Source organism: Vespa velutina, chromosome 2, assembly GCF_912470025.1.
Source record: "Vespa velutina chromosome 2, iVesVel2.1, whole genome shotgun sequence".
In the NCBI taxonomy this organism is placed as follows: Eukaryota; Metazoa; Arthropoda; class Insecta; order Hymenoptera; family Vespidae; genus Vespa; species Vespa velutina.
The window spans coordinates 11,575,338-11,587,546 of NC_062189.1; the positions used below are offsets into that span (position 1 = coordinate 11,575,338).

Genomic DNA, 12,209 nt, shown 5'->3' on the forward strand with positions numbered 1-12,209 from the left:
TCCCTCTCTCTTTTCAATTGCAATGTCGCTTTTACGTACATATATGTTGTATGTACTTACATAGATACTATTAACATGTAAGCGTCTCCATACACATATGCCGTTGTTCTCGAGCTAGTAGATACTCGTAAATATAATACTTGGAGCCGGCTCTGTGGCTACTAAATTATGCGTGTCCGAGTCGAGCCGGTTATTAAAAATTTCCGATGCTAATCCGCGAGCTGATTCGCGAGAAAACGTTCTTTGCGCTTCAACCTCACGTCCTTCTCGTTTCTACGCCATTACGAATGATGCAGGATTACGTAAAGGATTTAATATTACTTTATCGCGAACTTCGCCGTGTGCGATCTCTTTCCATCGGAATTTTTCCAATGGTACGAAAGAGAAATAGATAAAGATAGATAAATAGATAGATAGATAGAGAGGAGAGAGAGTGGAGGGAAAGAGAGCTACAAGGTAATCAGAAACGTTAATTAACATTCATCCTTTAGCAACGTGAAACACGAGTAATCAACGTGCAAACGTTGTTTTCATTCAATCGTCTAGATCATTTTAGATATTATTTCGAATCACTTTTAAAAATCTTAAAAAAAAAAAAAAAAAGAAAAATACTGTTCTATAGGTTAACTTTCGAGAACGAATAAACAATAGTTGAGCTGATGAGGTAATCGTTAATTTCGTAAAAGTTCGTAAAAGCGAGGAAGGAGCAAATAGTACATGATTCCCGACATAATCATCAAATTATTACGTTAAGTAAGTTCGAAGCGAGAGTCGAGTATTAGTTAGGCACGTTTTCATTACGTTTCAACGAGTCCTACTATGTACGGGTTACTTCGTATGGTCCTCTATTATCTATGCATGTTACGTTGCAATAGACTTTGTGCATATCAATACTTGTATAGTATTTCAAGGACGAGAACGTCACAATTATTAGCGATAGCAATAGTGTAGTATCAATTATACGATATCGTATCGAATTATTCGTGTAAACCTAAGGAAAAGATACGAAATGAATCTAAGAGATAATGATAGAGAGAAAGAGAGAGAGAGAGAGAGAGAGAGAAAGAAAGAATGACGTAAAATAAGAGCAAAGAAAGAAAGATAGAGATAGTAAAGAGAAAATAAGATAACTCGATGTGAATTTGTAGTCTTCCTTCGTAACTTTAACAGAACATTCATGCGAACTGGATCTAGTTGGGTGGAGTTTACTATCATGACAGATCTCAGAACGGAAATGTCGTCGACGAGGATCTCCACAGTCACATCTGTGACGAACATCCGGCTCCAACGATGTTAAAAGAAAGAAAGAAAAAAAAGCAAGAAAAAGGACTTAGTATACGTCAAACGGTCGTACGATTGGACAGAGTGAAGTAAACGCAAATCGATGTCGTCGCGATTGGTTCTATTCGCGCGGTAAACGTCGCGGTTTCTTTTGATCCGTTCTTCGATATATCGCTGTTAGGCGTATACACACGCGTATAAGAGGAGGGATCGAGAGCGATCTCGACGCTGTCGCTTGGCTCGTCGAATCTTGAGTGTTCTCCTCGAGAGAACGTCCTTTGAGATCCTCTCGATCATCTTTTTTCCTTGTTATCCTTGTTCTTTTTTTTTCTTTTTTTTTTTTCTTTCCTTTTGTATCAATACACACGCACGTAACGTATTAATTTCAATTTGTAGTTGTAATATTTTAAAACGTAAATCTTCGCTAATCTTTCGCAAATTTTTTTCTTCGAGCTCATAAAATTGATAATTAAAATCATATAAAAAAAATGCCGATTTCCATTTTTTTGTTTTATTTTGTTTTGTTTTCGACATCTATCTCTTACGCAAACATTTATAAATACTTCTATGTAATACCATACTTATAAAAATGGTAAATAGAGAATCTTTCTTCTAAGTAATGTCAAAATTTTCCCAGAATTTATTTGAAGTTGACGAACGTGCTATAATATTCAATAAGGTTTAAAGGTAGAATAAAATTCGTTTTAATAATTCGATATAATATATAATTTTAATGTATAAAAATGATTATAATATAAATACGTAAATAATTATCCCCATCGAGATGGAGAGATTTCTTCTTCTTCAAGAATTAATTCCGCGTTTCTTTCTCGTCTATCGAGTATGGAACACGCGTTCGTCGTGAACATACACAAATAAGCAAGGATCAGAAGTTAGCAAAACGAAGATCGAAGATCGATGAAGGGATCGAGGAGATCGATATTGTGCCTTCTTGCTTGCTTGCTCACTTGTTCGCCGTGTTCGGGCGAGGCTCTAAAGTCTACGACGAGGAGACTTAAATCAATCACGGTAATTAACGCGCGCTTTGTACCGCTAGAACGGAGATTAGAATGTTCTTATTGCACGATAAGTTGTGCGAGCACGATACGCGTTCTCTATGTGCAGCCTGAACTGTACGCTTCTCCAATCTCATCTAACTCTTGAGATCGAGAGGATCGACATCGAGATCGAGATCGTGATCGTGATATTTCGCGACTCGATGAGGTCGATATAATGTCTGTGAAAAATCTCTTCTCGATTTTATCGATCGTTCAACCGTGGCACTGATTTCATAACGAGCATCAATACTGTTATCGGATCCAGTGAAAGCGAAATATGTTGGATTGAAACAAACGAGACAGACAGAAAGGAAAGAAGGAAAGAGAGAGAAAGAGGAAGAGAGAGAGAGAGAGAGAGAGAGGGAAAGAGAGACTCTTCAGTAAGAGAAACATGACAGGTGTCTGCTCGGAAGCTATCCGCATTGAAGTATACTTCTACCTAACTTGAAAAGAGACGATCTCGATGACGGTCGACCTTTCCGATTATGCGAGGACTTTCTCATTTCTCACGATCGTACGTTCTCGAAATCGGAAAGATTCTTCGTCTCTCTCTCTCTCTCTCTCTCTCTCTCTCTCTCTCTCTTTAGCGAACTCGTCGCCTTCCTTCTTTCTCTGTTAAGCTCGTTAAAAGAACTTACCATAATAAGAAATCATCGAGAAGAGAAAAAGAAACACGTTCACAAACATGTACCCCATTCGTTCCTAGTCTTCGCCCTTAGGGAATATAACCGTAATCCTTCTATTCCATTCTATCCGAGAATCCACGAACCGTAACGCCGGTTGACAAGCTTATCAAATTGTATAGCTATTTGCGATTCTCATTACACGCATTACAATGGAAGAGACTCGGTGATATCTATCATTGTACACGCACGAGACTAAAGGAATAGAATCGCGTGAAAGCGCGGCTTTACTATCGTAGAAATCTACCTTCGAATCATTTCAGAAAGCTATTTCTAAACCGATCGAATTTTACGATTCGATCGTACGTATCAAACTGAAAATTATTCGTTCCAGGTTGTTACCTTCTTATCTGTATCAAATCGATCCGCCCATTCGATTTTTCGATTAACATCATTGACGATAAGTTCTTTCCTTTTTTCTTTTCTTTTCTTTTCTTTTTATTTTATTTTATTTTATTTTATTTTATTTTATTTTTTTTTTTTTTTTAATAATTCCTCTAATCTCTATTTCCGTAATATTCTTCTTTATATCAGTTCTAAGAATATTTATTATTCTTTCTTTCGCAATTAACATTCAGGATAATCGGTCTTTCTAAAATGCTTCTAACATCTTTTTATTTTCTATCATTTATACTAATTCTAAGAACATTTTTTTTCAGATAATCATGGTTTCGTTAGTTCGACGACGATTTTCACCAAGGATTACAACTTCCAACGATTCCTGTAGAGTCGTTTTTCCGCGAAAGTTATCAATGGCCGCACGAATGCGAGAAAAGATGTGTGTATTCAAGCACGTAAGTGACTACGTGTACGTATGTATGTGTACGTCGTAAGGATCTTTAAACGGCACCGGTGCTCCCCAGAAAACAAGTGGTCTAGCCAGTTGAACAAATTACCTACACTTATTCCAGTGGTACGTAAACGAGGAGAGTCCGGGACGTCTTCATCAGAATCATCTATCTCTTTCTCTTTCTCTTTCTCTCTCTCTCTCTCTCTCGCTCTCTCTCTCTCTCTTTTTCTCTTTCTGTCTTCCTCCATAAACTTTGAAAAAGATTCGTCATGGAATATAACGCAGTAAAATTCGAAACGACTGATTTTTATTCACACCGATCTTTCTTTTAAATTTCATCGAATCGTTCAAAAAACTTCCAACGATTTGTAATAAGTAATGACGTTACTAAGAAAAAGAATTAATTCGTGATTTATTTGACAAAAGTATTACTTAATAAATTATACAAAATACATATATGAAAAATCTATGATATTAATCTTCGCAAATTTATTTCTTATCTTTATCTTTTTAGATTTAGCGAAGTTAACATATGTAATCTGAACTCGAATGAAACTTCAATCTCCGAGCAAATGGAAAAGCACGTGTCCCGTAATAACATAAAGGTCACTAACCGGAATGGGAAATACGAGGAGAGTAGAGATAGTTTAGAATCTCAAGTTGTTCTTTATTTTCATCGTTTTTAAACTATCGTTCTTATTGCTTTTTTTTTTTTTAGGAAGGAGGGATGGGTATATAAGTATTATTTGATGGTTCATACTATACGGTATAGTTTGTCGTTGTTCGAACGCAGAACTCAGGTTAGTGTTGCTCCATATTCTTAGACTTTAGCTTTCGAAGGAAAGAACGAGATAATACCGTGCGAATACGGGTTTTACTTTCGTAGCTCGAAGATATCGACGTCTCTCTGGCATGCCACTTACCTTGGAGACTGTATTCTCGTTCTACCCACGTAAAGAAACAAGACGGTCGATGTTAGACGTCTTCTTTGAGCATAAATTTCGAGTATATATTGAAAGAATATAATTGTTCTGTTGAATTTTCAATGAGCATCTTATAAAATATTGATCCTACGTTATTAAACGAGCTATCCTTCTGTATTCGTCAATATTATCTTGAAAATGAGTCTAAGAGTTTTAACATATTTAAATGAACCTATCGTTTTTGGATAGGAGAAAGCGATTTAACTAGATCTCTTAACTTTGAAAGAACTCGTTTAGGGCGATTAAATAAACAGATAAAGTTTAAATGATTTTATCATTACACACTGTAGTTGCCACGATGCGCTATGATATTTGTCGAATTTCATATGACTGTCTTAGTTATAAAAAAAAAAAAAATTATCAATATAAAGATATGGAAATAATTTTTTCATTAGAAAACGCGCTACGCGGATAATTAACGTAATTTCATACGGCTTGCTTAGCTAGATATAGATGTATGATTTTTATTGAAATTTATTCAACTATAAGAAATATGTCTACGTAGACGCACTATGAGACGTCGAGATTTCAATTTTATTAAGAAGAACATGGCGCCGTTCGAAGAAGAGCAAGTATGGAATGCTGTGCATTGCCTTTTTCCGAGTCAAGAGGTGAAGCAATTTGAAAGTCCTGCTACCATCAGAGAATCCACGTCACTCTTGTAATGTTCTATGGAAAGAAGTGTTGGAACATCATGGAAGTAAATCCGAATGTAACTATATGAAACTCGACTGGCAATTACCCCGACAGCATAGAGGACTTCAACATCTTAGTCGAATAACTGTAGGACAAATTTTTCAATTTTTTTGTCATCCTCCTTTATCAAGCAAATGATGCTCAGTCTTCGAAATATTTAATTTTAGATAAAAATCAACTAAAAAAAAAAGTAAGTTAATGTCTGATATCGAAACGTTTTTTTTTTCTTTCCTTTTTAATAATATAATTAACAATATATATGTTCGTTGAGAAGTGTGAAAGTGTAAATATTCATTATAAATCCTAATGAGTTATGTTAAATGTATAATAATTTTGTATAATGATCATGGAGAGAAAGATAGAGATAGAAAAGCTTTTCTTGATCGAAGAATAGATAATAAAGAGCGAGTTACGGTTTAATATCGTAATATCTCATCCGGTTTCCGATTAGTCGACTACTCGGACTCATCTCGTTCGTCACGGAGAAACGAACGATCCCCAGTTGGTCGGTCATCGAGGCGTGGGATTGACTCTCGTATTAGCTTAGCTACGACGAGAGATTTCTAACGATAGCTGACCAATACTCGTAGTTTGCGCAACTCGCTTGTTAAAACGACCTACGTTTTATCGGTCCTACGTAGACCACACTTTTCTCTTTTTACAAGGTGCGTCTTCGGTCATAATAAGAGGAGTCCTTGCGAGGGTGTGACGTTCCACCTTTCTTGCGCGATGCGACCTACTCGCGAAGAACATGAAGATTAGAAGTTTGCATTACGCTAATTGCGACACGGCTAACGCCTCTAGACTTTCTTATACTTACTCGTCCGACTTACGACTCCGTTTCAAACTATCTTTCTAATTAACTAAAAAGCACATACTATGTGAAAGGTGTAGAAAATCCTTTACCTTATCATCGTCTTATTTATCAGAAATACATATATAATTAGCACGGTACCGGAATAATTGGATGGTTTACTAATTACCAGGGATATAATTAACTTTTAACATATATCGATTTTATTTACGACCAATGTATCGTATTTTACCGATGTATCGTCTTTTACGAACAAGAAAAAGGAATAAACAATACGGAAAAGGATTTCGTATCTAGATCGGAATGTATACGACAGAAGGAAGGGAGCAGTAGAAGAGGTTTTAGAGAGAATTAAAATAATTAAAGATGATTCGCTTAATTGAGCAAATGTATTTCTATTAATTTTATTTTTAATGGTCATCAATGTTACATACAACTGATATGTTTCTTTCTTTCTTTTTTTTTTTTCAAATTCTCTGCGAACCAGAAAAATGTATAAACTATACGAAAAAGTATTTCGTCTCTCGATGAGAATGTATTCGACGAGGAGAGAGGAAGGGAAAAAAGAGAAGAGAGGCTTGGCTCGCACGGGCCAGAGGGCAACACGTTTCTCTCATTACGCTCTTTGCCTCCTCGAAATCCTAACTGTACAGTACGGTCACCCCACCCAAGGCTTTCTTGCACCACTACCACCTCCGCCATCATCATTGCCGATGAACGACGTACAGGAACACAGGAATGTGCTCGATCATTTCGCGAAGTCACTCGGTTCGTTTCGATCATCATTATCGAAAACGTCTCGAGATCTTTCGATCTCGTCTCTCGTAGGATATAGGAAAAGAAACAAATGTTCGAAGGAATTTAAAAGCGCAACACTTTTGTTAGAAATGTTATAATCCCCTTCAAAAAAAGATCATAAAAACGAAATAGTAAATTGAAAAAAAAAAAAAAAAAGAAAGAAAAATGAAAACCGAGGAGTTATCAAGAACCACGAAATCTCTCGTGCATAGTGAAATATCCGATGATCCATGAATACAGGATGCATGACGTTTAAAATACATAATCCTTGAAGACCTTTTCTTAGAACATAGCATTATTAAGCGGCGATAATGCACCACGAGGTTGCCATGCGATAGGACCAAAGTCACGCCATCTTAAGAGGTGCCATCGCCCGACACTTCAGGATTCTCTCTACCCTTTTCTCTTCTCTCATAATATACGATGTCCACTTTTTTAAGATACGACCTATCTCTAGCCGTTTAAATTGCTCGTAAAAAAAACAAATGGGAGGAAACTCATTAAACGATTAATTTCTTTCTAAAGAGACAAAATGATGTTCGACGATCGACGACTAAAAATGATTTATATAAATTTCACTTATGTCATCATGATATAAATCGAAAATTTTATATCATTCAAACATTTCCATAATAAGAGAGTACTCAGTTGTATCGATCTAAGGAGTCTCACAAACTTCATCGATCATCGTTCATTCGAACGCAATGACGTTGGCTAATCCCATTCACCGTCTCTCGTCTTTCGATCGTGATAATGACATTTGAGAACGATCGATCGTTCTTACTCTCTACCGAAGTACTTGGATACACATACATATACGATCTACCCGATCGACCCTTGATTCGAACAAAAGCTAATTCTCGATCAATTATAAGACCGAATCCGATAATGAGGTTGCACCACGCAGCGTAGTTTTGTTCTTACCGGAATGTCTCGGCCGAGTCACAAACCATAGACTTATCTACTTTCACATTCCGCCGAGCGCGAAACGATTTGCCTCCGTAGTTTATTAACGGAATTTAATTGGGAACATAAGAGGTATCAACGTGTCCTTACGAATGTTTTAAGCTTGATTCATTCCTTTTCTTTTTTTTTTTTTTTTTTCCTAATCGAAACTAGTCGAACGTTTCTCTTTATCTTTCAAGTATTTTTAAATCTCATATTTTCTCAATAATTTCCTGTATTATTGTTATAACAGAAGATACTCTTGCTCGTAAAGACAGAAAATAATAAAAATATAAAGTATAAAAGAAGATTTCTTTTTGATCGATGCATCTCGGATAATGAAATTATTGCATGAATCAATTAAATGCGGATACACTTCCCACTTTTTCTTTCTCTCTTCCTCTCTCTCTCTCTCTCTCTCTCTCTCCCTCTCTTATTCTTCCTTCACTTTATTTGTGATATATCCGACTGAGATTTACGATCTAGAGACTACTCGGATTCGTCGTAGGAGGAAAGGATAGTTGCCGCTGGATTATTGGTTATAGGTGTACATACGTACGCGGCCATGAGGTAGGAAGATTAAGGGCTTATTACGAGTGCAAGGTAGAACTAATGAGCTGGCTACCAGCGAGTCCTTTATTGCGCCCGTATACCGTCGCGCAAATAAATTTGTTAGCGTCTGATTACAACAAAAAGCAAAGGCCGCCGTGACCGCCGTTTATCACGCCTAATTCAAATCCGTGCTGTGGTGAGAGAAAAAGAAAGAGAGAGATAGAGAGAAAGTGAGAAAAAGAAAGAGAGGGGGAGAGAGAGAGAGAAAGAGAGAGAGAGAAAGAGCGAGAGAAAGAAAGAGCGAGAGAGAGAGAGAAAGAGAGGAAATAGTTCTAATTGCGTCGTTAAAAGGTAGTACTCATAGGCTACAGTCTCGATTCTTAATGAATTGCCAGAAGAAAAAACATGGAAAGAGGCATAAGACGATATGAATTTTGCATTTGCTAATTGCTATATCGTCACGATGAGAGATGTTCCTCTTCTTCGAAACAATTTTAATGCTTCACTATTTATATTTTTCTATGTGCAATTTCTTGCTCCAATTGATTATAGTTTTATTTTCTCTTTACGGACTTGTCAATTATATTATATTTTCTTTTATTTCAGACTTGACGAAAATAAAAGAAAGAAAGGAAAAAAAAAGAGAGAGAGAGAGAGAGAGAGAGAGAGAGAAAAGAAGAAGAAGAAGAAAAGAAAAGAAATATAAATAAATATAATGCTCGAAATTATTGCGTAAAAGGTAAGAAGAAATAGGAAAGATTTCGATCGTGCATTAGAAAGCGAGTACGATATCGGTCTGTTCGCAAAAGGGCCGAAGGAAACTCCTGAAGCGGCGCGAATCGCGTGTCTTACGATCGTTGGCTCGCACAACCGATGACCTTGGCGTGACCTTCCTTCGAAGCGAGAAACACTCAGCCAGGATTCACGAGGGTTGTACGTGCCGTGGCGAACGTCCTCTCTCGAGTTCTCTTTCGATTTAACCTCCGGCTATACTACATACTAATAAGAAGTACTATACGCCAAGTAAGTAACTTTTGAATTCGCCATATTTATTTCAAAGCCGATATTTCTTTGAAGATAGAATTTTTACATCGTAACCGTTCTAAGAAATGAAATGATCGTAAAAAATCTTTACAGTTCCAGTTGTAAATAATTTTTTTAAAATGGCCTTAACGAATTCTTATTACTTTAACGTTATTAAGTTGTTTCGCGACTTTCGTTCGAACACGTTGTGTTATCTCTTTCATCGCTAAAAAATGTTTTCTCGTCATCCATCATATATGGATCGATGTGCATTCTTCGAATTTGTCTATCTCTGATGGTTTCCTATCCTGACGTTTCTTTTCTTGCATGTTAACTGTTTTTATAGAATTTAATTTGCCCTCACGTTTATCGCAAATGATATTCTTTTGTAATGCTAATTTTCGAAACGTATTCCATTTTACGATTCTTTCAACGACAAGGATAATTGTGTGTAACATCCTGGCCTTTTTGTTCTCTCTCTCTCTCATTTTTTTTTCTTTTTGTTGCTTCTTTCAACATGAGATTCAGCAAAAAAATATTTCAAAAATACCTACTATTTTTTGATTTGATATCGAGATAACATCGCTGACAACAAGAACGCGATATCAAGATAATGGATGGAATACGTCGATAATTGAAGTTGAGAATTTTCTTGCATTTGTATTTTTAATTTTGTTTTCTAAAATTGTTCTATAAGATTTTTCTTTAGAGAAAAAACTTTAATAATAGATTTTATTAGACAGTTAAATAACTTCTAAATTTCCAAAGATATTAATCGTTTTTATCGATGTTTCTTTCGTATTTTCTTTCATTCGCAATAATGAACTGTAGTTAATATTTGCAGATAATATCTTTTTCTACTTTATCGACTGTAGGTCATATAAAAAATTGTAGGACTATTCACAATGGCATAAAATAGAAATTGAATGACAATTTCAATGAATTATCGATAAAGTAGATATACGAATAAACATTGACTTCAATTGCAAAAAAAATATAAACATATTTTTTATGTATATTTTATATATATATATATAATCCTTATATATATATATATATATATATATATATATATATATATATATATATATATATATAAGGATTTGTAAAGGGATAAGAAAAAAAGAACTTCTGCTAGATAAACGAATTATAAGTTGAATAATCGATTATATTTGGTAAAACATTTACAAGGTAATAAGACTTTTTTGTCATTTAACGTGTGTGTATTACATTTACAGGCAAGGCATCCTCGAAGACCGTACCAACTCTACAATAATCGTATTAATGTATAATGTTACTTATAAGAAAGTATGTACCATCAAATTATATCGATATCGTTATTATTAATATTTAATATTACGGTATTACTACTTTTATTATTTTTTCAGGAACAAATACATATTCTTTTTTGTTTTTTTTTTTTCTTTATATCTTATTTCATTGTTCAATATACATCAATTCACGATTATACGATCTGAAGAACTGCACCCCGCGAGAATAGACAAAAGAAAAAAACGAAATTAAGGAACGGATTACTTTCGAAATGTCTACGTCTATCGGAGAAGGAATAAACGATTGTGAAACGTAATATTGCGCGTCTTTCTCTTTCTTTCTCTCTCTCTCTCTCTCTCTCTCTCTCTCTCTCTCTCTCTCTCTCTCTCTCTCTCTCTCTCTCTCTCTCTTTCATACATTCTCAAACTTGTGCTCAGTTTAATCAATCAATCTTCTTCTTTAGTTTTATTTACGTTTTTTCTTTTTTGTTTTTTTTTTGCAAGATCACAATCTCTCTTTTTCAATGTTTCGTCTTTACATTTTTTCTGTATTTATTTTCTTTTTCTTTCTTTCTTTCATCTCACTTTCTCTCTCTCTCTCTCTCTCTCTCTCTCTTTCTTTCTTTTTCTCATTATTATAAACGCAACGTCAATAGAGTGTCCGTATCACAGAGCAAACGTTCGATTATTCTTATTTTAATTGAATCGCGATTATAGGATATTTATACTTGTATCGGCGAAATCCCGTCTCTCATTCGTCTCTCCACAAGAACTCGCATAAAACGAGTCCCGCAAGATTCTCTCCCTCCGTCACTCTTTCTATCTCTTATTCACTCTCACTCGAAGATACGAAGCTTACTCGCATAAGGATCGTTAATAAAAACGGCATGAAACTCGTTGCGAATGCTATTGTTAGTTCATCGGAAAAATCGTGAGCGAAGCAAAATATTTTCAGCATAAAAATGAAGTTCGGTGTGTACGATATTACGTATTGTATGTATTTATGTAAGCACATGTAAGTGTTGTACATATTCATGTGCATGCATCGTAGATAGACGCATACACATGTCATATTTCTCTGTATTTGTAAATATCTATAGTTTCTAAATATTATTAACGGTAGAGTACGGCTTCGTAATAGTTAATTATCCATCGGAAAAACACGGGCGATTCGAGACGATTTTCAAAGAAAAAGATAGACGCCTTTCTCTCGCTTACTCCCATCTTTCACTCTCTCTCTCTCTCTCTCTCTCTCTCTCTCTCTCTCTCTCTCTCTCTCTCTCTCTCTCTCTCTCGACTTTACTATTATCGAATG

At 35.4% G+C, this 12,209-nt stretch overlaps 1 long non-coding RNA gene across 1 annotated transcript; it reads left to right on the forward strand.

The window, feature by feature from the left end:
* Window positions 1-1,167: 1,167 nt before the first annotated feature.
* On the forward strand, window positions 1,168-5,662 carry LOC124957801. Its single transcript, XR_007103739.1, has 5 exons — window positions 1,168-1,968; window positions 2,066-2,310; window positions 3,682-3,935; window positions 4,327-4,612; window positions 4,699-5,662. It is a non-coding gene; the product is annotated as an uncharacterized LOC124957801 (long non-coding RNA).
* The last annotated feature ends 6,547 nt before the right edge of the window (window positions 5,663-12,209 follow it).